The sequence below is a fragment of the Cryptomeria japonica genome, chromosome 6, assembly GCF_030272615.1.
Source record: "Cryptomeria japonica chromosome 6, Sugi_1.0, whole genome shotgun sequence".
Lineage (NCBI taxonomy): Eukaryota > Viridiplantae > Streptophyta > Pinopsida > Cupressales > Cupressaceae > Cryptomeria > Cryptomeria japonica.
The window spans coordinates 437,002,380-437,030,376 of NC_081410.1; positions in this window are offsets into that span (position 1 = coordinate 437,002,380).

Genomic DNA, 27,997 nt, shown 5'->3' on the forward strand with positions numbered 1-27,997 from the left:
CATGATCCCTACTGGCGTGAGGGAGATCCAGGTATAGTAGTTTTATATTGATTGATTAATGTTTTGATGATATAGAATGGTACTAACAAAAATTTGTTCTACTACCACAGCTAATGTGCAGGAATGGTGTTCCCTGATTCAGCAGGTAATGACAGATATTTCCATGATAGCACAGATCCCCAGTTCCTCACAGATTGCCTATAGGCCTCACGGGAATGCGGGTTGGCATGAGGACTTGTTTTCCCCATTCCGAGTACAGGTAGATATATGGAGGGAGAGAGAGAGAGTCCTATCAGAGGACGTCCAACGGGCACAACAGAGAGAGAGAGTCCTATTAGAGGACCTCCAGCAGGCGCGGCGAGATCTAGTAGCAGCTCAGGCCGAGGCTACCACCTATCGCGCGATCCTTATGGATAGGGATCGTAGGAGTTCCTCTCAGAGTCACTCATGGTCTATATCACGCTACACACCCATGGGTCCACCTTCACGACCAGATCAGGAGGGAGCATCCAGTCAACACTCTCCAGCCACTAGCCCTAGGGATAGGAGATGATTTTATGATGTAAAAGAGAGGTCACATTTTGGATATACAGTGACCTGTTTTTTGTATACGATCCACATATATATATGTATATATACATGCTTCTCTTTGTCTCAAATGTGTTATCTTTAATGCTTAAAACAATGTATATTTTGTTTTGATTAAATCTAATTCATTTGGTAAATGTACATGTATGTTCAGAATTTAATTTCCATGTGATTGATTTCTCAATGCCCCATGATTAAATTGATACATGTGTGACTTAATTAAATATTTAATCAAGTACTACATTGATGATAAGGAAGACATATGCATTAAGTCTAAGAATCATATAACTAATGTGATTTAATTCTGAATTTAAACACAACATGATACGATTCTACTTAACACATAAAGACACTGTATAATATGCTAGCATAATAGGAATGTAAATCTTTTACAATTTACATAAATGAATTCAAGACAAACCATAAAGTAAGAAGACACGCTTGTCAGGAATGAAGCAATATAGATCAAACAACATAACATTTAATTCTATTTTGCTTTAATTAAGAGATACTAACATATTATCCAATGTTGAAGAATTGAAAAAAAAGAAGATAGATGAAGAATGAAGAATTAAGAATAATATCTACGCAAGTGCATAGCATTAATAGGTTCTTTAAGAGGCATACTGTCTACATCCGCTATTTTGTAAGCATCTGATCCATAATCCTCAATAACGATATATGGTCCAAGCCAATTAGGACTAATTTTTCCCTTTTCTGCAGGTAAGGCATTCACATTGCGCTGATTCTCATAAAGGACTAAGTCGCCTACTGAGAAGGAACGTTGAATGACCTTATCATTATAGCTTCGTTGTAGAGTTTTGTGATACGCTTGAATATGCTCAAGAGCATTTATGCGCTGTTCATCAAGCATCTCAAGCTGTTGAAGTTGTTGTTCTCTATAAGAGTCATCATCTACTATACCTTTGAGAGAAACCCTAAGTGATGGAATCTCTAATTCTAAGGGCATAATAGCATCAGCACCATAAACAAGATTATAAGGAGTAGTTCCCGTAGCAATTCGTACACTCGTTCGGTAAGCCCAAAGAGCATAGATCAGCTGGTTACTCCAATCCTTACCATGCTTGTTCACGGTTTTGCGCAGAATTTGTTCAATTATCTTATTGGATGATTCGGCTTGGCCATTTGATTGAGGATAGTATGGTGTAGAAAATCGATGTTTGATATGATACTTCTCAAGGAATTTCTTCATGTCTTTGTTCTTAAATGATGTCCCATTATCTGAGATTATAGTGGAAGGTATCCCGAATCGAGAAATAATGTTTTCTAGAAGAAATTGACAAATCACTTCAGCAGTAGTAGAGCGAAGGGGAATAGCTTCTACCCACTTTGTAAAGTAATCTGTTGCGGTTATAATGAAGGTGTGTCCTTGAGATGAAGGAGGAGAGATTTTTCCAATAAGATCCAAACCCCATGCGGAGAAAGGCCAAGAAGCTACTTGAGAACGAAGTTCTTGGGCAGGAGCATGAATCAGATTATTGTGTTGTTGACATTGATGACATTTTTTAACAAATGAAAAGGAATCCTTCTGCATAGTTTGCCAATAGTATCCCATACGAAGCAATCTATGAACCAAGGATTTGCCCCCAAAATGCCCCCCACAGGCACCTGAATGTGCCTCTTCAAGAGCAATAGGGATTTATGACTTGTTAAGACAACGAAGGAGAAGACCATCATAACCCCTCCGGTATAGGACATTAGAAAGAATGATATACCTAGCAAACAGCTTGCGGATTCTAGCCCTAGTGTTCCTATTAGCGGAATCAAGAAAGGTACCATCAGTCAAATATCTTACGATATGCAAGTACCATTCGTCTGAGTCTACAAAGTCACAACATGTTACCAGGCTAGAATCATCTACAATAGCTGGAGAAATAAGGTTGTGAATAACGAATTTAAGATCGACCACAGGGTCCTCTAAAGATACCAGAGAAGCCACACATGCCATTGCATCCGCATGTCGATTATCTTTTCGAGGAACGGGTTCCATAGTATAAGAATCGAAATTTTGTAATAAAGAGACAACAAGGTCTTTATATTGTGATAATTTGTCTTGTTTTGCTTGATATATTCCTGTTACTTGTCTTATAATCAATTGCGAATCTCCATAGATATGTATGTGTTTTATATTCAGAGCTAAGGCTACTTTTATTCCCGCTATAAGAGCCTCATACTCAGCAATGTTATTGGTACACAGGAAATTTAGACGATATGATAAAGGAATGGACTTCTTTGTAGGAGAAATCAGAACAACACCTGCCCCCGATCCTGTACGACACTTAGAGCCATCAAAGTATAACTCCCAAGTTTCATCTTTCTCTATAGAAAGAATGAAGTCATCAGGAAAGGACTTAGGGTTAGGGAAGGAGAAAGGTGAAGGGGCCTCAACTAAGTGATCGGTCAATGCTTGTCCTTTAATTGCTCTTTGTGAAACAAATTTAAGGTCAAATTCAGTTAACATCATAACCCACTTAGCTAGATGTCTTGATAAATCAGTTTTAGAGAAAAGATGCTTCAAAGGATCAAACTTTATCATGACATGGACTTCTGAATTTAAAAGATAATGTCTCAATTTCTGAGTCGCAAACACCAAGGCCAAGCATTGTCTTTCTATCGCAGAATATCAGGTCTCATAATCGAGTAAGGTACGACTTATGTAATAAACCGGACATTCCTTACCATCTTTATCATGTTGTGCCAACAATGCTATGAGAGCATGAGAGGAAGCAGCTGTATATAGAAGGAAGGGTTTAGAAGGTTCGGCAGGTTGAAGAATAGGAGGACTAGCCAAATACACTTTTAAATCTTCAAATGCTTGCTGACAATCCTCATTCCATTGAAAAGTGATATCCTTTTTAAGAAGTTGAGTAAAAGGAAAGGTACGATCCGCAAGCTGAGACACGAACCTATGAATAGCTTGAATCTTTCCTTGTAAGCTTTTAAGTTGAGACACATTTCTAGGAGGTGGCATGTTGACAATAGCATCTATTTTCTTAGTATCCACCTCAATCCCACGATGCGAAACTATGAACCCTAATAGTTTTCCACTATCCACACCAAAAACACATTTTTGGGGATTCAAGCGCATGTGATATTTACGAATTCTTTCAAAGATTTGACGAAGGACTTTAACATGATCCATGCGAAGAAAGGATTTGGCCAAAATATCATCAACATAATCCTCTAAAATCTTATGCATATAATCATGAAAGATAAGGGTCATCGCTCGTTGATAAGTCGCACCGGCATTTTTAAGTCCAAAAGGCATCATTATCCAACAAAGCGTACCCCAAGGAGTAGTGAAAGTAGTTTTGAATTGATCTTGAGGGTTAATAAAAATTTGATTGTAACCTGAAAAACCATCCATGAAGGATAACAAGGCATGTCCTGCCGTAGAATCAACTATCATGTCAATGTTTGGAAGAGGGAAATCATCTTTCAAGGAAGCTTTATTCAAATCTCAAAAGTCAGTACACATTCTTATTTTGTTATCTGGTTTAGCCACAGCGACAATATTTGAAATCCATGGGGAATAGTCAATAGGGCGGATAAATCCAGCCTCCAATAATTTTTCAATCTCAGCCTTAACAAGTAGAGCCACCTTAGGATTCATTTTTTGAATCTTTTGTTTCACGGGCTTAGCATCAGGAACTAAGACAATATTATGAGTAACAATCTTAGGATCTATACTAGGCATGTCAGAATATGTCCAAGCAAAGATCTTAGGGAATTCATGCAATAGTTCTTCATATTGTTTCTGTTCCTCTTCATCCAAACATTTTCCAATTTTAATAACTTTCTCTTTATTGCAAAGGTCTATCTTAACATCAGTGGTATCACTTATGAGAAGATTACTTTGTTGAGGAGTATCCTTTAACTGAGGGAATTCTTTCACAATCTCATCATTATCAATCTCTTTTCCAAAATAGGCTTTAGTGTTCAAACAATAAGGGAGTCCCCTATTGTGATGATAACGAGGAATAGTGTCATAGGCTCCCAAGAACTCAGCTAAAGCATCATTGGTAGGGAAGATATCCAAAGCATAGTCACCCGAAGGATCCCCATCAATATACTCAGGGTGCTGCATTGATAGAGATGTAGAAATAGCATTAACACTAATGCATGGTCTTTTAAAAGCTTTAGTACGTCTGTAGGGATTATAGCCAAGTCCAAAGGCATAATTGTGAAAATTAGTCTCTAGAGGAACTCTTATCCCTTGTTCATGAGCACCACAACCTTTTCCATGATACCCATGCTTAGCAAAAATGCGAAAACCACGACCATAACGATCAGCCATTTCAGGAAGAGAAGGTGGTTTTTCATAAGACAAAGAATCAAACTCTTCATAATTATAGATGTGAGGAGAAGAAGTTTGAGAGGCGGCCACAAAATTATTACTCATAGATTCAGGTAAGGTTGATTGATTTTTAACTTCTTCTTTCTTTTCAACTTTATGATTTTCAGCTTCTTCCTTCTTTTCAATTTTAATTTCTCTAGAAGGAACCTTATATTCACCTACAAAAGTAGGGTTAAAATCAAGAGATCCCCAATCATCCTCTGCGAGAACCTTCTCAGGATCAAAATCCTTTTTATGTGTAGTTTCAAGTCGAGAAGGATCCTCTTCAGGAGCTCCAGACTCATCCAAAGAATTCCGATCATCGGAGAGCGAGGATTCATCAATAGGTTTCTTGTTTAAAGAGTCATCACTAGACGAGGATGGCTTAGAAGAATCTCCTTTAGAATTAGATGTTTGTAGACAAGCTTGAAAATTAGTATCACCCATCAAAGTGTATGTCTTATTGTTATAAACGAATTTAACTTGTCTATGTAATGTAGAGGGGACAGCTTGCATGTTGTGAATCCAAGGCCTCCCTAATAACAAGTTATATGTTAAATTTCCCGGCATAACATGGATAGGAGTAGGCAAAGTAACAGGTCCCACTGTGAGAGGTAAGGTGATGATACCTAATGAAGTCTTAGCCACATTGTCAAAGCCAGGAATGGGATGAAAGTCAGGCTCCATAAGAGACGTATCCACATTCATCTTATGCAATAAATTAATGCTACACACATTAAGGCCAGAGCCATTATCTACTAGTGTTCGTCTTATAGCAGTGTCTTTCATGATAACCACAATCATCAAGGGATCATATTGTTGTTGAATCTCACTAGTAGGCAACTCATCTTGGGTAAACACAATTTGAGCTTTAGGATTCATCACAGAGTTAACAAAAGATGCTATATTACTAGATGTATTTGGTGGAGGAACATTCAAATCTTTCAAGGCATCTTGTAACATTCCATGATAAGCGGAAGAAGTTTGAATCAAATCCCAAAGGGATATCTTAGCAGGGGTAGCTTTAAGTTGTTCTATGAGATCATATTCCTTACCCATAACTTGCGAAATACGAGGAGCTTGAGGAAGAATTGGTTGAGGATTAGGAAGAGAAACTATTTCTAGTATGATAAGTATGGGCAACCGCATGATAACTCTCTCTAGTTATTTGTTTAGCATAACTGTAAGGACTTACAGGTTTTCTTCCTTGTACGGTGATGATTGGTTTATTCGGGGTACGAAAGGAATCATGATCATACCTTCCTTGGACAGTAAGGAGAGGTGATTTAAGAACTTGAAAGGTGGGAGAAAGATAAGCACCTTGGACTTCAAAGAGAGGCTTATTATGTTCATTCAAGTTTATCATGTTAACCAATTTAGAGGCCTTGTTCTTGTTTAAAGATTTCGATAAAGCCACAAAGTCATCAAGAGCATCATCCAACAAAGCATGATCATATCAGTTGAAAGGTTTGTCATTTGATTCAAAAGGAGACATCTCCTCATAGAGGGGATTATTGAAAACAACCATGTTACTAGATCCAGGGGAAGAGTTGATAGGAATGTATCCTTGAGAGGAATCATTCGACTTATCTTTCTCATCACACCTAAATGGCATAGTAACAAGGTTTATGAGTTTTTGGTAAAATGAAGGTTTGGCATCTTTAGGGTTTAAAAACTCATCTAAAGCTTCATCTAATTCATCTTGGCTATACTCATAATAATCATCAAAAGCATGAACATTTTGCAAATAAAAATCTGACATTTTGAAAAGATTGCATAAAATTTAAACACACAATGCAAAGAAACACACTTTTTTTTTTTCTTCTTTTTTTTTTTTTTTCTTTAATGAAAATGAAATGAAAACACACTAAATCTAGATCTAGATCTAACAAATGTAATGCAAGAGAAAGCAATGATAGATTCACGTCGGGTTCACCAAAATGTGTAGGGGAAAAAGCAAGACTAGGTTAATCATGCCCTAATCTTACCTTTTGACACACATTACAGAATACGAAAGAGCCTAGAGATATCGCACGATTGGCTACTTCTTTTGGTGAAAGAGAGAGCCACGGGATATCTATTAGGATTTCTATTCCCTTGTTGAAATTGTAAGATCAAGTAATGCAAGTTCAAACCCTAATCCCAAAATGCAAGTATAAACTAATAACAAGATTGCAGAATTGAGATTAAACAATGAACAACTGTAAATACAAGGATGAAATAAGAATGTAGATATGTACCCGGAGTCAAAATCAGACTGAAAATGTTCAGGACAGGAGCGTGGGCGCCACTATCCTGAAAACTGCACCAGAAACCACTGTTCTGCACCCTGAAACATTGTCTGGAAACTGTCTGTCTGGAGGACCAGGGCGCCCAGCGCCTCTGTCCCAGGGACCAGGGCACCCAGCACCTCTATCCCAGGGACCAGGGCGCCCAGCGCCCCTGTCCTGGCAGGACCAGGGCGCCCAGTGCCCCTGTCCCAGTCTTCTGCTCTACAATTTGATACAGAGTGTTGTCTCGACCTTCTTTCTCTGGATCTGTATCCCGTGGCGTCGTCTGAATCCTGAAACCTGCAGTGATATCTAGAAAAGGGGGAGGGGCGGCTATATAGGGTTTTGCCTTAGTCAAACCCCCGCTTTGGTGATTTCCACCTCTAAGAATAGCCAAGTTGTTTTGTAAAATGTATTGTGTGTGCAGACCTAGTGTGTGTGCAAGGTCCAAAAATGCAAGAAAGCAAACTAGAGCAACCTAGAAAGTAAACCCTAATTGCTTGTAAATGATAGTGCAAATGCTCTAAATCAAGATGCAATGTGATCTAAAGCATGAATAAATGATGTATCAAAGCTTATGCAAAGACATGAAAACAATACGAAATCATACCCAACCCTCAAGGGAGGAGTACAAGCCAATCTTCAGTCGGTAATCTCCTATTGTTCTTCAATGTCTTCCAAGCCCTAAGTGGATGAATGAATTTGATAGATGCTTGATAGAATGATGTTGAATGTTGTTGAAGTCCTCAAAGATCTGCTCTTTCACTGCATATGAAGTTCCTCCAAACCAAAATTGGATCCCTTCAAATGAGGAAAGAGAGCTTTTATGTATGAAACCCTAGGCCGTAAATTCATATTTTGGCCGACCTAGAGATTTAATATCATGCCAATTTCTTGGGGTTAAGCTTTATTTTATGATTGGATCGCGCTCCTAAAATTTCGGGAAAAATGTCCGGGACCATGTTGCACTCCGGGCGCCACGGTCCCGACAACTTTTCACCAAATTTTCAGGGCCATCGGATATGATGATTTTAGAGAGAATCCTGAAGTTACAGGTGATTTCGAGATGTTTTGACCTCGAAACCAAGCCCCCAAGTTCGAAATAGGACTTAATTAAGGTTTTTGATTAAGTGGTGCATTGGAGGAATAAAATGCGAAGGGCGCACTTTAGTGAAAAGGGCCCAATTTTATGATGTAGAGAATGATGAAATAGGACCTTAGACCTAATTAATTTGATTAATTAAGTGCTTAAGGAGAAATGCAATGCAGAATGTAAAATGCACTAAGGCGGGTGCTAAACTAGGTGTGAAATTGTACCACCCTAGCAAGTGCGTACAATTTACGACGCTACAGTTAGGGATATACCTAAGATTATGAAGCCCTATAATCTGGTATGTGAGGAATTTCAAATGGGTAAACAAGTCAAAACCTCTTTTAGGAGTATACAAGATAAATCACATGATGTTCTTGATCTTGTTCATATTGATTTGTGTTGCCTTGTTAGAGTTAAAAAATTTCATGGTGATAGATATTTCATGCTAATCATTGATGATTATTCTAAAATGACGTGGGTTGCTTTTTTGAGAGGAAAATCTGAAGCATTTGAAAAGTTTAAAATTTTTAAGGCTAATGTAGAAACTGTTAGACACAATGTACCAGTGAGGGGGTTGAATCAGTGGTTCTCAAAATGTTCCCTTTAATGACCTAGGTATGTATATTGATTAGTGGGGAGATTAACACAAAAGAAATCACACAAGGGAACAACACATAACACCAGCATATATGAGGAAAACCCAAGATGGGAAAAACCTTGGTGAGCAATGCTATTAGAGTCTACTACTCAAATTTAGCCTCACAATGAAAACTTTGTTACAATGTTTAGGGCACCAACCCAAGGAGCACCAACCCCTAACTAGTTTATGGGCTACAACCCAAAGGAGCTACAACTTAGTGATCACAATGAAAACATTATTTATAAAACTAGTTATCTTGTTACAAGTAAATCTTGCAACCATTCCATATACCTCACTCTGTCGGTAAGATACCTTCTCTGCTAGACCGACTCACTCTTTTGCTGCTCTCATGTTCTACTTAACTATCAATAAACTCTACTAGTACACCTCTGTTGGCTTGATGATGATTGTAATGTATTCATCACTTGTTGTCATTGATGAAACACTCTCATACACATATATGATTACATTGGGTACTGGTATAACTTCAATTGGTTTACACTACCAACCGGTATGTTTAAGGTCTATCTCTAACTAGTACTTTCTATCAATCAGTATGTGCCTAAGAGATACCCTGTGGTAACACTAAGTCAACATCAGAATAAAGATGAAGATGAAGAATAAGATCAAGTGGAAGATTTCATGACAACGATTCACTAGTTTTATTCCAACCAGTACTGACTACTCTAACTGGTATCTGATTTTGTGATGAGTTATCAGCACCATTTGTTTGGCTGTCATTTTTGTGATGAGTTATGTTTAAAATGACTAGGTGCACTACACCTAGGAAATTGTTTCCTATGGCCAACATAAGGTTTGTATTTCTATTTAGAGACATCCTAGAGAAGCATTTTAAAGAGGATGAAAAGAGAGAACATATATAGAAGAGGTGATCTATGCAAATACTTTTACTGAAGAGCGATAAGTGTTTAGATGGAGAGTAGTGTTGAATGTACTTAGAATGATATGATCAATCAAGTTTTGTACAACTCAAAACAAATCAAATCTTTTTGTTGTTTTCTAATCGTTACAACAAAATAAAATCCCCTAACCGAGTAAGCTCTAACAAGCTTCATTGTACAAATCCTCTAACAAGGTGATCCATTAGTTTGGATTCTAAAATCCTTCAGCAAGGTTACTCTTAACATGGTAGTACTCTTGATAGGGTATAACCTTCTAATCAAGTTTAGGATCTCTAACAAGATTCGATCATAGTAGAGCTCTTTGTAAGACCCTAACTAGTCAGTTTTCTATTACTGTAGATAGTTAACTTGTGAGTTCCATCTCACCGTGGTTTTTACCTATTTGGGTTTTCCACGTATAAACACTTATGTTATGGTGGATGTTATACTTTATGTGGATGTTGTTATTTCATTTTGGATAGCATGTATTTTGTTTAGATTCTTAGTTAAGTTCATCTACCAGTTAGTGTTTAAAGTTGTGCTTGTTTGGGTGTCACTGATTCACCCCCCCCCTCTTTGTGCTTTTCAAGACCATCAACCTCTCCCATTCTTCTTCTCTGCTAGATCTCCTCCTCACTACTATGTACTTTAGTGGTGTTTTATTCTACTGGTTATGTATTTGCCTTCACTGCAACTTCCTCCTCTATTGCACTGCCGGTAAGAACACTACTAGTTCTTCTCTTCTATCGGTTGAACACTTCAACCAAGTTCACCCTCACACTAAGTCACTTCTCAGAGATGCTATGTGCACTTGACTGATTTTATCTAACATGCAAAAGTAACACTTAATCACTTTGCAACAACACTTTCATTCTTCTATTCAGCAGCACTTAACAATGTCTTTGGCTTGCATATTTATAGTCTAGTTTTTTTCCCACCAAAAGCCTATTCAAATTCAAGGTGGTTAGGGTTTTCTCATCAAACTTGAGGAAAAAAAATCCAATTGAATCCTATCTGATTTGATCACCTAGGCAGCCAAGTGTACATCTCTGCTATTAATGCACCTTCTTGATCATGCCTTCTATCTTTGGCAATCTTCTTTTTCCCTATCGACTGATCTCTTGGTCAAACACAAAGATCAGTCATGTTATTTCATTCATCTACCTTGATTTCCTCAATCACTCTTAGCTAGCTCTAAGTTTTCCTCTAGACCTCAAGCCACAAACCACTACAACAACCCTCCAACACATCACGTGATTTACAAGATCTTCCATTAATGTCGACCAACTCTACAACTACCTCATTGGTGTACATTCCTTCATCTGAACATAGGTCTGCCACCTTGAGTCCATGTGGCATCCATGTTGACCATGTGCTAGATTGGCACTTCATGTCAATCCAGATAGAATCACTAACTAGACAATCTATTGGTTCCTCTTTTCTGTCGATATCTCACACTTTACCGGTCACCCTTCATAGATGCACTTTGCTGAACTGTCAATGAAACTTCTCAACCGGTTTACTAGACATGTCTATCCATAGAATGTTCATCTCCATCAAATGGGAGTTACAACACTTAGCCTCTTTGCTTCCTTACTATTTCACATGCTTACTGGAAGCCATCCTTATGACAGTGTGTCATCAACCTTCAGTAGACTTCATCTTCAATCAGGCCATTTTCCTCTGACTACATCTGATCAGCCTTGCCTTCTCCCTAATCAGCTCTTCCCATGTCTCAACCGGTTTGTCAAAGTGACAAACTCATCATCCATCATCTATATCAGCATTTCAACATGCCATCTTAGATAGTCCAATGCATAACACTGATTTCATGCACTCAATGCATTCCTTTGATTCACCAATAGATCTGGTGTGAGCCTTCAAGCATCTACCTTTGTCTTATCTACCTTATCTCATGGAACTATGATGTAGGCTATGCATACTAGGAGATAAGTTCCACTTAGCTGTGAGAGTGAATCTTTCTAATCTACATCCTACAGTGCACTCATGTGGCTTCACATAATCTTCATCTAGCAGGAGTCTTGTTATTCTGTAACCTCACAACATACTGATGATTTTTTCATCCTTCTCCTCTTGGGTTGATGTGATTTTGATAAAATTCTACCTCTTCATAACAAACAATAGCTCAAGCACCTTGCTCATCTTGCTTGACCATTAGTCATGAGCTTTTCCGGTTGGTAGCAACTCACTTGGTTGAACTATCTTTTCCATGTCAACACATCACTTACCCATTGACATCCTTTCCTTATTGGTGATACACTATACCAATAACCTATCCATCTCATCCAGTAAGGTCAGGCACTAACTTGTGTATGGGTAACACCAATGGTCATCCATCTGAATACACATTCTCTTCCTTACCTTACTGGTGTCTTGCAACACTAGGTGATATCAAAGATGTTTCATCCTTTAATCCTCCATGACAATGTTTCACATCCATCTCTTATATCGGTAGTCATCCCATACTAGTTGACATCAATGACAACCCAATGCCAACATAAACTGAGGCAGGATTCAAGATTAAATGTTTGAGATTAGATCATGGTGGAGAATTTACATCCGGTGATTTTACTAACTTTTGTGAAAAGCATGGTATAAGAAGACAATTTTTGCTCCCTGGACACCTCAACAGAATGGAGTTGTGGAAAGGAAGAACATAACTATCTTGGATTCTTCTAGAACAATGATGATGAAAGCTAATCTACCTCATATCTACTAGATAGAAGCAATGAGTTCAATGGTTTATACATTCAACAGAGTACATATCAAAGTAGAAACCGATAAGACACCTTATGAATTATGGTTTGGCAATACACCTATAGTTAAGTATTTTAGAATTTTTGGTAGTAAATGTTATATTAAGAGAGATGATACTATTGAAAAATTTGATCCTAGATGTGATGAAGGCATATTTTTTGGTTATTCTAATGAAAGAAAAGCATATAGATGTTATAACAAGAGATTATAGAGAATTGTGGAGAGTGCTAATGTCAAAGTAGATGAGTTGAACATAAGTCAAATAGAAGTTTATGAGAAGAAATCGACAGTGGAAATGATTATATCTAAACTAGTAGCACCTTTACTAGAACAAAGAGTTGAACCAATTACTTCAACAACATTAGAGAATTCTACAATAATTGAAGAATAGGGAAGAGGAACAGAGAGCTAGAAGACTCCTAGGTATGTGAGATTGAATCATTCTAAAGATCAAATCATTGGGGATAAGAGAAATCAAGTGATTACAAGAAGAAGACTAGCAACTATTGAGGTATGTTTAATTTCACAAGTTGAACCGGTATCAGTAATTGAAGCATGTAAAGCTGAGCATTGGTTAAAAGATATGGAAGAAGAATTAGATCAGATTGAGAAAAATAACACATGGACTTTTGTTCCCCGACCTAAAAATAAAAATGTTATTGGAACTAAATGGGATTTTAGGAATAAATTGAATGAGGATGGTCAAGTTATAATAAATAAGGCTATATTGGTTTGTAAAGGATATTCTCATAAGGAAGGAATTGATTATGGAGAAACTTTTGCACCTGTAGCTAGGATTGAAGTTGTAAGATTATTTATTGCCTATGTTGCTTACAAAAACGACAAGGTTTATCAGATGGATGTTAAATGTGCATTTTTTAATGGGGATCTTGATGAGGAATTTTATATTGAGCAACCTGATGGTTTTTCACTATCAGATGATAAAGATATGGTTTGCAGGTTAAGGAAAGCCTTATATGGATTGAAACAAGCACCTAGATCTTGGTATGCAAGGTTGGATAAATATATTTTGAAGCTTGGTTTTACTAAGGGCAGTGCTGACAGTAATTTATATTATAAAGTCACTAATGATGATATACTAATTGTTGAAGTATTTGTTGATGATATTATTTTTAGAGGTGAAGACAAGTTATGCATAGAATTTTCTAAGAATATGGAGAAAGAATTTGAGATTTCTATGATTGGTGAGATGAAATTTTTCTTAGGTTTGCAGATTACTCAGATGGACAAAGGTATTTTTATTTGTCAAACTAAATATGCTAAGGAATTGTTGAAGAAATTTGGTATGGAAAATTCTAAACCGATAAGTACACCTATGGTTAGAAGTCAAAAATTGACAAGAAAAGATGTTTTTGCATCGGTAAATCCTACAAGATACAAATTTATGATTGGAGGTTTGATTTATTTGACTTAGACTAGGCCTGACATTATGAATGTTCTTTGTATTGTTTCAAGATTTAAGATTGATCCTAGAGAAAATCATGAGATGGCGGTAAAAAGGATTTTTAGATACTTGCAAGGTACATTAGAATATAGCTTATGGTGCCCTAAGGATGACAACTTTACTTTATGTGGATATATAGATGCTGATTGGGCTGGAGATGTTGATGACTAGAAAAGTACTTCTGATGGAGCTTTCTTTCTTGGAAAGAAGTTGGTTTCATGGATCAACAAGAAACAATCATGTACTTCTTTATCTACTACTAAAACTGAGTATGTTGTTGTTGCTACTAACTGTACACAAGTTTTATGGATGAAGCAAATGTTGAAGGATATAAAGGTGGATTGTGATGCATTGGTATTTATTCACTATGATAACTCTATTGCTATTGATATAACAAAGAATCTGGTATTTCATTCTAAAACATAAGACATATCTATCAAGTATAACTTTATGAAGGAGAAGGTGGAAGCAAATGAAGTTAGACTGGTTTATGTCAACACTAAAGAGCAGATTGCAGATATTTTTACTAAACCTTTATCCAAGGACTCATTTGAGTACTTGAGAGACAAATTGGGAGTTTCTACCCCTCCGGTAAAGACTTGATTGATGCGGTTTGGCACCAGTCCAACATGCATTATTAGAGATACTATTCATTCCAATACTGGTGTAGGATGCTACTGCTCAGGGGGAGTAGTCAGCTTTGAGATTCAGAGGCTTATGTTTTTGCTTTCATATTTTTGTTAGATTTGTGGCATTGATGTCAAAAGGGGAGTTATATTGATGTGAAAAAGAAAGAGAAATTTAGAGTTGTACAAAGATATTATTCACAAGGGGAGAGATATTGATATTCAGAGCTATTTGTGAGAATTTGTTGGTTGTCTTCCACAGGGGGAGACTTGTTTGGCATTTCTTGGTACTTAGATGTTTTTCACATCTAGTGTTGCCATCAATACCAAAGGTAGAGATTGTTTGCCATTTGGTGGAATTGATTATGTGTTGCATTGATGTTTTGTCATTAATGTCAACACTAGCTATTTGGATGCTTTATCGACATCCTTATGATCCCGGTAGGATGAGTGGTTTCTGGTTAACATAGATCTGACATAATTCAATAGGCTCTGGTATAGTCTGGTAATGGAATTGGCTTGTTCATGATATTTATACTCATATTTGGTTAGTTAGTTTTGGTCAGGTGATTGGATGCTATCCTACTTAGTTAGAAGATTGGTTTCTGGTTTCGGTGAGGGTTTCACTAGTAGAGCTTTTGATGGAGATCTTTCATGAATTACATAAGTGGTGTTGGTGTAGCTTCTAATGGAGTTTCAGGATGTTGTTGGTGATCATGTTTGAGACTTGGCAGTTGGGGATTATTGCTGAAACATATGGACCTATACTTGGTCCTAGGTGATCTAGATTATGGACCCACTTTAATGTAATGTGTGGATAGGACCTATTGATGTATTTTTAGGATGTCTTATGTATTGATATTACTTGTTTGGTCTAAGGCCAACATGGTTTGCAATTATGTAATTGGTTTATTGTTTGGTGGCCGACCTCATTGTTTATGATTGAGGGTTTATATAAATAGATGTAAGATCTCATTGTAGATCATCATGGTTAATGTAAGAGGTCATGGTCAAGAAATGTAATGTATGAATAATGTAATATCATTTAGGTAGAGGATTTGGTCAATCATTGAAGATCGAATTGGATTAATATAAGAGGATTTAGTCCTCCGGTATTGAGCTTAACTAGAACTATACTCAGGCATAGGAGATGCTATCTTTTGAAGTTCAACACTTCTTTGGATTGTAGTCTAGATTTATATGTAGTTAGTGAGGCTCCTTTTGTGATGAGTAATGTTCTCTAGGTTGTTGGCCCTCCTAAAAGTGTAGGCCCCTTCATTATAATTCACATACTTACTACAGTAGTATTATTTGACTATGGGTAGGCTTCCCATCGTGGTTTTTCCCTTTATTGGGTTTTCCACATACAAATCTTGGTTTTGTGTGTATAGCTTTTATTTTGTGACTATTACTTATGCTTAATTGATTAATTGTTATTCTGATATTATTTTTTGGGGTTCCGGTATTAAATTTTTAATTATTGAATGTTCCTGTAAGCCGAGACAACTGATTCACCCCCCTCCCAGTTATCTTCCGGTTATCTAATTTGTCTAATAGCATATGTTTGTTGAATATTTTTCTACAATATGCTCAGGTACCCTTTCCCTAGACCTCATAGATTTTTGGAATGCTTTAAAATACCCCATACCTTATTATCTTTCTGACTTGCTAAAGGAGCAATTGACTATTTCAATTGTCTCCCTACCAAGATGTCAAATGCCTATTGCCTCTTACCAGAACCGGGTGTATAATTCAGGAAATGTAACATTAGGAAAACTATCAAGTTGCAATACCAGAATGTACCCTTCTTTTCTCCCTCAATCTTCCCTAAGTTTATCAACAACTCATCTAGCATCCAACCACATACATCTAATTTTATATTCTCTCTCATCATTTTGTTTGAATGAGTTACCTTATACCCGATGACCATGCTACCAAATTTGATGTCCGTGTTGGTGATAGTGCTCACTTTCATGGATCTTTTGTCAGATGTTACACTGGTGATCTTCCTCATGAAATTATTTGAAACCTTCTTATTTGCATGTTTCCCAATTGATGGTAAACTAATGATTGCATCGATGGCTTCCCTGGTGATTTTGTAAGGTCTGTTTAACCATATAAATTCCCCATGTACTCTACTTAGAATGTATCTGATTATCTCATCCTCAAACTTTGTAATATCTTGAATGTTGGTAAACCCTAAACCCTAGGTCTTCAATATGTTTGTATGCTAGCTTAATCTTTTAAAATTCTCCCATCACCTCACTCATATACATGCCCTTGATTTCTGAAGTTCCCAAGTCCTTGATGTGATAGTGAATATATGCCCTAACATCCTCTACATAGACAACTCTCGCTGGAATGTGATAAAATGCTCCAACTAAATCTTCTAGGGTACCCACATGTGGATACCACTTGAAAATTGGCCTGGAGCGATCCTTGACCTCTACTATAGTCGGGTTTGCAACAAAAATAGGAATAGAAGATGATCTCACTTCCATGTCTAAGATAAATACTTTTTGATCACTCTCAGTTGAAAACCTCTAGAAAATTCTTCCAAACGTCGGTGAGATATCTCAACAAGAAATTTGATTGCTCTGAATTGCCTTTGATCGCACTTAGTTGCTCTTAATCACTCTGAAATCTCTCTGAATGCAAGGTGATTAACAATGAAGTGTATTCAACCTTTTAACCTTTGAGAAAAACCCTAATCTTCCATTGGCATAAATAAATGTCAGTGAAAGATATTAGATCTCACTCAGAACATATCCATGCCGAATAATCCTCTCCAATATGTGGAACATCTTCCAGAACCTCTTCTCAGGGCATATGCAACATCTTCATGAATTTATCCTACCCCTAAGGAATCTACCTCAGTTACCAGATAAGCTACTTGTTGGTGCAGGAGCAACCTCTTCTCATCTGATGATTGTTCTTGAGTCTTTCTAACCCATCTCTAAGTATGATCTTGTTGGATTTCACTAACCTTCTCTTTTCCTTTCTCATTTGATCTTGCATTACCAACTGGTGGATTTCTTCTTCTATAGAACTTAGCAATATGTCCAACCTCATTACATGCATAACATGTAACATTGTTCTTTTGAATTTCTTTGCTAAAACCGGTGAGATTGCTTGACCTGCATTGATTAGTCATATGTCCAAATTTTCTATATGCATAGCATTTAACATTCATTTTGCAATCTTTTGTCTTATGACCAAACTTATTGCATTTTCTCTGTTTCTACATTTCCTAGCCATGTGACCAAATCAATTACAAACAAAGCATCTACCATTGAATTTATAAGAATTAAATTGCCTTACTGGTGCCTTATGGTTTTGATCTTCATTAGCAGTACCAAAACTCTATCCTTTCTCAAATCCAAGTCCATTGGAATCTCCAATCTTCCTTTGTCTCTTAAATAACTCATCAAGTTGTGATGAGCTTGATGGCGTGTGGGGGAAAAAGTGACACTAAGCAAACATGCCCTAATTTCACTTTCAATCACACACTTGTGGAATACGAAAGAGCCTAGAGGTATCACACAATTGGCTACTTCTTTTTGTGGAAGAGAGAGCCACGGGCTACCTATTAGGATTTCTATTCCTTTGTTGCAAATGATAGATAGAATGATGCAAGTTCAACTATTAACCCTAAAGTGTAAGTATGAACTAGTATCAAGATTGCAGAATTGAGATTAAACAATGGAAAGCTGTAAACACAAGGACAAGATAGGAATGTAGATGTGTACCTAGAGTTAAAATCTGAGTGAAAATGTTCAGGATGGGGGCGCGGGCGCCACTGTCCTGATTCTGCTCCTGAAACTGCTCTTGAAACTGTTGTTTTGTAACCTGAAAAGTTGTTGGAAGTGCTGAAACTTGTTGTCTGATAGAAGGACCAGGGTGCCCAGGGCCCCTATCCCAAGTACTAGGGTGCCCAACGCCCCTGTCCTGGCAGGACCAGGGTGCCCCACGCCCCTGTCCTAGCTTTCTGGGCTGGAATTTGGTGTGAAGTTCAGTCTCCGTCTGCTTCCATCAAATCTATAACTTGTGGCGTCGTCCAAATCCCGAAACCTGCACTTATATCTGAAAAGGTATGGTGGGCGGCTATATAGGGTTTTTCCTTAGTCAAACCCCCGCTTTGGTGATTTCCACCTCCATGAATAGCCAAGTTGTATTGTAAAAGTAATGTGTGTGCAGACCTTGTGTGTGTGCAAGATCCTAAAATGCAAATAAGCAAACTAGAGCAACCTAGAAAGTAAACCCTAATTGCTTGTAAATGATAATGTAAATGTCGCAAATCAAGATGTAGAGTGATCTAAAGCATGAATACAAATGATGTAATGAAGCTTATGCAAAGACATGAAAGCATCATGAAATCATACCCAACCCCAAGGGAGGGGTACAAGCCAATCTTCAGTCAGTGATCCCTTATTGCTCTTCAATGCCTTCAAAGCCCTAAATGGATGAATGAAATTGATGAATGCTTGATGGATGGATGCTGAATATTGTTGAAGTCTTCAAAGATCTTCTCCTTTACTGCATAGAAGGTCCTTGAAACCAAAATTCAGATCCTTTCAAATGAAGAAAGAGAGCTCTTATATATGAAACACTAGGTCTTAATTTCAACTTTTGGCTGACCTAGAGATTGAATCTGCCGCCAATTTCTTGGGGTTAAGCTTTATTTTATGATTGGATCGCGCTCCTAAAATTTAGGGAAAAATGTCCGGGACTGTGTGCACTCCAGGCACCATGGTCCCGACAACTTTTCACCAAATTTTCAGGGCCATCGGATAAGATGATTTTAGAGAGAATCCTGAAGTTACAGGTGATTTCAAGATTTTTTAACCCCCGAAATCAAGCCTTAAAGTTCAAAATAGGACCTAATTAGGGTTTTTGATTAAATGATGTATTGGAGGAATAAAATGAAAGGGGCACACTTTAATGAACGGGCCCAACTTTATGATGTGGAAGATGATGAAATAGGACCTTAGACCTAATTAATTTAATTAATTAAGTGCTAAAGGGGAAATGCAATGCAAAATGAAAAATGCACCAAGGCGGGTGCTAAACTAGGTGTGAAATTGTACCACCCTAGCAAGTGCATACAATTTATGACACTACATTTAGCCCCCACTTTAGCGTTCATATGAAGACTACGTGCATATGCAAGATAAAGTACATAAAAGTAAACATTATTTGAAAAAGGATATATCCATAAGTCTGTCGAACGAAGCCCCCAGCGGTATCTGCAGTACACAGTTAGGAACCGCACCCTACAAAACACACGTTAGATCACAAAATCACCTAATGCTTACTAAGGAAGGTGATGAAAATTCGAGGGTAGCTATATGCCCCCCCCTATTTCGGCTTGCTAATTTTAGTGAGTTGAAACAGGGTATCATGTTTACCACTTCGAATTGTTAAAGAATATTGATGACAAATGCTCACAAGAAGATTTGATATGAGATCAAAAACTAATGGAGAATCATTTGGTAAGAAAGAGGACTAAATCTCAATTCCAATACAACAAAGAGTGTGAGGATTTGAGAGTTCTCTAACACAAGATGAAGGATGTAAATGGAAACAAAATGCCAAGAGAAGAAAAGAAGGAAAAAAAGCATGAATACACACATTGGTGATCCATGAGAAGAATAGTGAGAGAGAAAACATGGACTTCTCACCCCTAGATCTTGTCTAGGTGATCCATGGGAAAAGGAGATGGAAAACTAGCCCCTAGAGTCTATCTAGGTGATCCATGTAAGGGAGGAGAGTGAGAAAGTCTAGCCTTATGCCGCTAGTTCCACTCAACCTCATGCATGTGTGTGTAAGTAAGGTTAGAAGCACCTCATAGGATTCTATACCCGAGTATGATACAACCTGTATATCTATAGTACAAAAGTGTGACATCTCGCTCTAAGAGTCTATGCTCTGGTTCCGAGAATAATCACCTTGTGTAAAAGAAAAATGTAGACACCTTGCTCTAAGAGTCTGTGCTCTAGTTTCGAGAATGACCCATTGCTCAAAAAGTGTAATGTTTATGTCATAAGAAAAGTAGAACAAGGATACCTACCTTCATCACAAAAGAAGATACCCCAAAAATGCAACAATGTCATAGATCCAGCAAGAGAGTTTTGCACTCTTTAAGCAAGGATAAGATAGTTGAAAAGGGATATCCTGTAGTATGTGTAAAGGAGATTCTTAGAGGAGAAGAGATCTTTGTACAAAAGACACCTTTCCCTGAGAGGAATTGTCTTACACAAATATAACATCTTCTAGAATAAGACAAAGAAGAGAATAAGAATGCAATACTTCCTTCTTTTGTGAGGTGAAAGTGATTCTTAATGAAGGATGATGCTCTTTTTAACCCAATTGGGAGAGTGAATTCATTATGGATGTATTTTACCAAGTGCAAAAGAGGCTGTAGTCAAGGACTTACACCTCTTGTGAGAGAGAATCCTTGAACAAGCAACAACAAATGCAAACAAGGAATAACATCAAGTAATAAAGTTCACACCATCCATGAAATAGGAAAAAGTGGATCCTTAGATAAAAATAAGAAAAGATCATTGCCTCCCAAGGATGAAGGACTTACACAATCTTCTAGGGAGAGATTTAGACATAAACAGAATGTACTACATACTCACATGAGTTCATGCAAGTAAGACATTAGTGTATGTAAAATGCTGCTCACAAGAAGTGGGTAAGGTAAGAAAGAGAATACACATCTTCTCCCATATCTAGGAAAAGAGGATTCTAAAGAAAAGATGATCAATATTTCCACACTATTACCCCATAGGAACAAGAGATAACATAGAAAAATTAGGCTATTATGTTGCTTCAAAAATATGATTGCACTTGAAATTGTACCATCATGAATGACAATGAGCCCCCAGTAAATGAGCTACCAATGTTACATAATGATGAGCAACATAATAGCCATTAATGTTATTTAAAGACATGATAGACTAAATGAGGTATTTGAATATGACATGCTAAATGCTCAACTATAAGTGAGATCAAAAACATGTATAAAATGACAAAAATTGAAGAAGGAAAGTTCCGAGAAATCTTAGAAGAAAGACAAGTGTAATTTATTAGAGCCTTATCCCTGGAGGAAAGGACTTTATGATGAATAGGAGATAAAGATTCATAAGAGGATTTAGAAATTTGAGGGGAGTCATAAAGAGATTTGTTCATCGCCAAGATTCCCTTATGAGGGGAATGAGAGTTGATAGAAGTAGAAGATGTTTTAGTTGAAGTGAGATCATCATCACTACTAAATATAGCATTCACATTGAGAGATGGTCTTTTAGATGCTTTGGTGGGCTTAGAAAGATTATATCCAAGTCCAAATGAATATTCATGCATGTTATGTTCTAAAGGAACTTTAATTCCTTGTTCATTTGCACCACAACCATTTCCACTTTAGCCACTCTTAGCAGAAATATGAAAACCACGACCATAACGATTAGCCATTTCAGAAAGAAAAGGTGGTTTTTCATAAGACAAAGAATCAAATTCTTCAGAATTAGAGGTGTGAGGAGAAGAAGTTTGAGAAGTAGCCACAAAATTATTGCTCATAGGTTCAGGTAAGACTGATTGATCTCTAGTTTCTTCCTTCTTTTTAACTTTAAGCTCTCTAGGAGGAACCCTATACTCACCTACGAAGGTGGGATTGAAATCAAGAGATCCCCAATCGTCTTCTACGAGAACCTTCTCAAGATCAAAAGCCTTTTCATGTGTAGATTCAAGTTGAGAAGAATCTTCGTTAGGAACTTCAAACTCATCCAAAGAATTTTGATTATCAGAGGGTGATGATTCATCCATAGGTATCTTGCTTAACGAGTCATCACTAGAAGAGGAAGGCTTAGAAGAACTCCCTTTGGAAGTAGATGTTTGCAAACAGGCTTGAAAATTAGTATCACCTATCAAGGTATATGTCTTATTATTATAAATAAATTTAACTTGTCTATGCAATGTAGAGGGGACAGCTTGCATACTGTGAATCCAAGGTCTCCCTAATAACAAGTTGTATGTTAGATTTCCCGACATAACATGGATAGGAGTCGACAAAGTAATAGGTCCCACTATGATGGGTAAGGTGATAATACCTAATGAAGACTTAGCCACATTATCAAAGCCTCGAATGGGATGAGAGTCAGGCTCAATAAGGGATGTATCCACATTCATCTTATGCAATAGATTAATGCTACACACATTAAGGCCAGAACCATTATCTACCAATGTTCATCTTATAGCAGTGTCACTTATGATAACCACAATCATCAAGGGATCATATTGATGTTGAATTTCACTAGTAGGCAACTCATCTTGTGTGAACACAATTTGAGCTTTAAGATTCATCACAGAGTTAACCAAAGACACTATATTACTAGATGTATTAGGTGGAGGAACATTCAAATCTTTCAAGGCATCTTGTAACATTCCATGATGAGCGGAAGAAGTTTGAATCAAATCCCAAAGGGATATCTTGGCAGGAGTAGTTTTAAGTTGTTCTATGAGATCATATTCCTTACCAAGAACTTGTGAAATCCGTGGAGTTTGCAGAAGAATTGGTTGAGGATTAGGAAGAGAAACTGGAGTAATAGGAGGAGGATTAGGCTACCTATTATTTCTAGTATTATAGGTATGAGCAACCGCATTATAACTCTCTCTAGTCAATTGCTTAGCATACTCATAAGGGCTCTTAGTAGAATAACCTCCTTGCACAGTAATAATAGGTTTCTTAGGAGTGCAAAAAGAATCATTAGCATAACCACCTTGGACCACTAAGATAAACTTATTTAAAGGTTGAGAATTTTGAGAAGGATAGGCACCTTGGACAGTGAAGAGAGGTTTGTTAGGTGTTTCATTCACACGTATCAAATTAATTGAGGATGGTTTAGAGGAATGAACAAAAGTGTTGGAAGAATTATTGATAGTCTTCTCTTGCACTAAAATCTTATCACGGATTAAATCAATTTTAGGAGAGAGACAAGGGGTAGGCATTGATGTTCCAGTAGGAAGAGTAATACTAGGAAAGGTCATATCATCCTCTATCATCAAAGGACCTACATGGGGAATAAACTCTCTAGGAGAAGGATCAACATTACTCTCTAAAGTCTCACTTTTGAGATGGAGATCTTTGAAAGAGATGTTAACCATCTTGTTTTGAACTAAGGTTTCCTTATGAGTAGAACCAAGTTGAGGAGAGGGAGATGCTTTATTTTTAGAGGGAGAATGATTGAGATTCAAGGAAGGTGAGAAACTATCAAGGGAGTTTTCAATCTTGATTTCATCCCCTTTGGCTAGGGGTAGAGAATAATCTATACCTTCTTCTAATGGTTCATCCCAAATAGTGAGGTTGTTGAAAGGAATGTTTGAAGTATTGTCAATTTCGGGAGAGGAGATAACATTGTTTATTAATTCCTCATCCTTAGGAGGGAGAGCATCAATAGATATGTTAAACTCATCCTCTTTCCTCAAAATATGTTCAATATGATCTTTAGGGGAGAGAGAATTAAGGAAATTGCTTTTTATTTCATCTTCTTTCTCTAAGGGATGCTTATGGGTAAGACAAACTTTAGGAGAAGGGTAAGCATTTATCATTAATTCATCATCTCTAGTGGGAAAAGGAAATTCCATCACTAGGAAATGTAGGGATAATGTCATCTTCTCGCACAAAAGGATCCTCATGAAGGGAGCATTTTTAAGGAGCCACAAAGTCATCAAGGGCATCATCCAACAAAGCATGATCATATCTATTAAAAGGTTTATCTTTTGATTCAAACGGAGATATCTCTTCATAGAGGGGATCATTGAAAACAACCATGTTACTAGATTTAGTGGAAGAGTTGATAGGAATGTACCCTTGAGAGGAATCATTCGACTTATCTTTCTCATCACAACGAAATGACGTAGTTACAATGTTTATGAGTTTTTGGTAAAATGAAGGTTTGGTATCTTTAGGTTTCAAAAACTCATCTAAAGCTTCATCTAACTCATAATCATCACAAATATGAACATCTTGCAAATAAAAATATGACATTTTGAAATAAAAACTGCACACAATGCAAAGAAACAAAACACACTCTTTCTTTTCCTTCTTTTTTTTTTTTTCTTTTTTTTTTTTTTTTGAAAATGAAACTTAAATGAAACACGCTAAATCTAGATTTAGATCTAACAAATGTAATGCAAGAGAAAGCAATAATAAGATTCACGTTGGGTTCACCAAAATATGTGGGGGAAAAAGTGACACTAAGCAAACATGCCCTAATTTCACTTTCAATCACACACTTGTGGAATACGAAAGAGCCTAGAGGTATCAGACAATTGGCTACTTCTTTTTGTGGAAGAGAGAGCCATGGGCTACCTATTAGGATTTCTATTCCTTTGTTGCAAATGATAGATAGAATGATGCAAGTTCAACTATTAACCCTAAAGTGTAAGTATGAACTAGTAACAAGATTGCAGAATTGAGATTAAACAATGGAAAGTTGTAAACACAAGGACAAGATAGGAATGTAGATGTGTACCCGGAGTTAAAATCTGAGTGAAAATGTTTGGGACGGGGGGCGGGCACCACTGTCCTAATTCTACTCCTGAAACTGCTCTTGAAACTGCTATTTTGCAACCTGAAAAGTTGTCGGAAGTGCTGAAACTTGCTGTCTGACAGAAGGACCAAGGCGCCCAGCGCCCTTGTCCCAGGGACCAGGGCACCCAATGCCCCTGTCCTAGTAGGACTAGGGCACCCCACGCCCCTGTCCTAGCTTTTTGGGCTGGAATTTGGTGTGAAGTTCAGTCTCCGTGCTTCCGTCGGATCTGCAACTTGCGGCGTCGTCCGAATCCCGAAACCTGCACTTATATCTGAAAAGGTATGGTGGGTGGCTATATAGAGTTTTTCCTTAGTCAAACCCCCACTTTGGTGATTTCCACCTCCACAAATAGCCAAGTTGTATTGTAAAAGTATTGTGTGTGCAGACCTTGTGTGTGTGCAAGATCCTAAAATGCAAATAAGCAAACTAGAGCAACCTAGAAAGTAAACCCTAATTGCTTGTAAATGATAATGTAAATGCCCCAAATCAAGATGTAGAGTGACCTAAAGCATGAATACAAATGATGTAATGAAGCTTATGCAAAGACATGAAAACATCATGAAATCATACCCAACCCCAAGGGAGGGGTATAAGCCAATCTTTAGTCAGTGATCCCTTATTGCTCTTCAATGCCTTCAAAGCCCTAAATGGATGAATGAAATTGATGAATGCTTGATGGATGGATGCTGAATGTTGTTGAAGTCTTCAAAGATCTGCTCTTTCATTGCATAGAAGGTTCTTGAAACCAAAATTCGGATCCTTTCAAATGAAGAAAGAGAGCTCTTATATATGAAACCCTAGGTCTTAATTTCAACTTTTGGCCAACCTAGAGATTGAATCTCCCACCAATTTCTTGGGGTTAATCTTTATTTTATGATTGGATCGCACTCCTAAAATTTTGGGAAAAATGTCCGAGACCGTGTGCACTCCAGGTGCCATGGTCCCGACAACTTTTCACCAAATTTTTAGGGCCATCGGATATGATGATTTTAGAGAGAATCCCAAAGTTATAGGTGATTTTGAGATGTTTTGGCCCCCGAAATCAAGCCTTAAAGTTCAAAATAGGACCTAATTAGGGTTTTTGATTAAATGATGTATTGGAGGAATAAAATGAAAGGGGCACACTTTAATGAACGGGCCTAGCTTTATGATGTGGAAGATGATGAAATAGGACCTTAGACCTAATTAATTTAATTAATTAAGTGCTAAAGGGGAAATGCAATGCAAAATGCAAAATGCACCAAGGCGGGTGCTAAACTAGGTGTGAAATTGTACCACCCTAGCAAGTGCGTACAATTTACGACGCTACAGATGGTATGATGAATCAATAAGGATCTAGTAAAATACTGATAAGGGAGGGGGGGATTAATCAATAGATAAAAAACAAACATAAACTTTTCACCAAACAAAAACAACCTCTCAAATCAAACTCAGAACTGACAAATTGAAATATCATTGTCAATTAAACCGGTTGACTGTCATAATAGAATAACAGTAAAACAACTTTGAAACTCACAAACACATCCAAATACTTTAATAACAAAAGTAAAAGCTCATTTCAGATTTTTGTCAGTCATCATATCATATCTAAGTAGATTTAGTTGTTAAGCAAATTAACCATATCAAACATAACCACAAAAACATTCACCACTTTACACAATGATTTTGACGTGGAAACCCAAATGGGAAAAACCACGGTGGGGATGAATACCCGCAAGTATTTTGAACTCTTCTAAAGTTCACCCTATTAGGGGCCAAGCATGTTAAAGCTTTACAATAAGTCCTGTTAAGAATAGATTCTGTTAGGGACCACCCGATTAAGGGATTGACTATAATTCCCTATTAGAAGCAATACCCTGTTAGGAGTAACCTCAATAGAGGATTTGAAATCTAAGCTAATGGACCACCTGGTTAGAGGATTTAGAAAATAGTAAGCTTGTTAGAGCTTACCTAGTTAGGGGATTTGACTATTGTAATTGTTAGATAACAAAAGAGGTTTGTTGATCTGTTTGAATATAATTACACTTGCTTGTTCATATCCTTTGCATGCTCCTATCTACCTTTACACATACTGTAGATACATCATCTGGTTCGGAAACCAATCACTCTTACATTCAACCAAAATTTCCAACACTACAACAAGACAAATCATTGACCTTATAAACAAAACAATAGGTCAATAACACATCACAAACCTAATTATCTCATAGAGATTACAAACAAATTGGTTCAAGTATGACCATTGGATTACATAGTAATCATTGCACATAATTCAAGACAACTTCAACTACTCCTTGATCACCACTTCATCAAACATTGTAACTCATCAGGTGGTTTCCATTACATGTAATGAACTTTCTCATTCCCAAGACAAAAACTATTATCTCTATGCACCAAAAACCATTTGAAACTCTTCTCATACAACATGCATACATGGCATAATCAATACTGCTCATGATTTAATCATAAACCAATACAACCAATTCACCAAACTTCATCAGTTAGGGTTTAGTATATCAATAGGTAGGGTTTACCAGTTAATCTCACTTCTTCTTTAGTAATACCTATTTCCTTCAAAAGCTCACTTATCGGTCATTACCAGTTATAATTGACATTAATGAAAACATATAAGTTCATCAACGCAATCTTCATGCAAATGCCAACAGAGCTAATCTTGAATTTT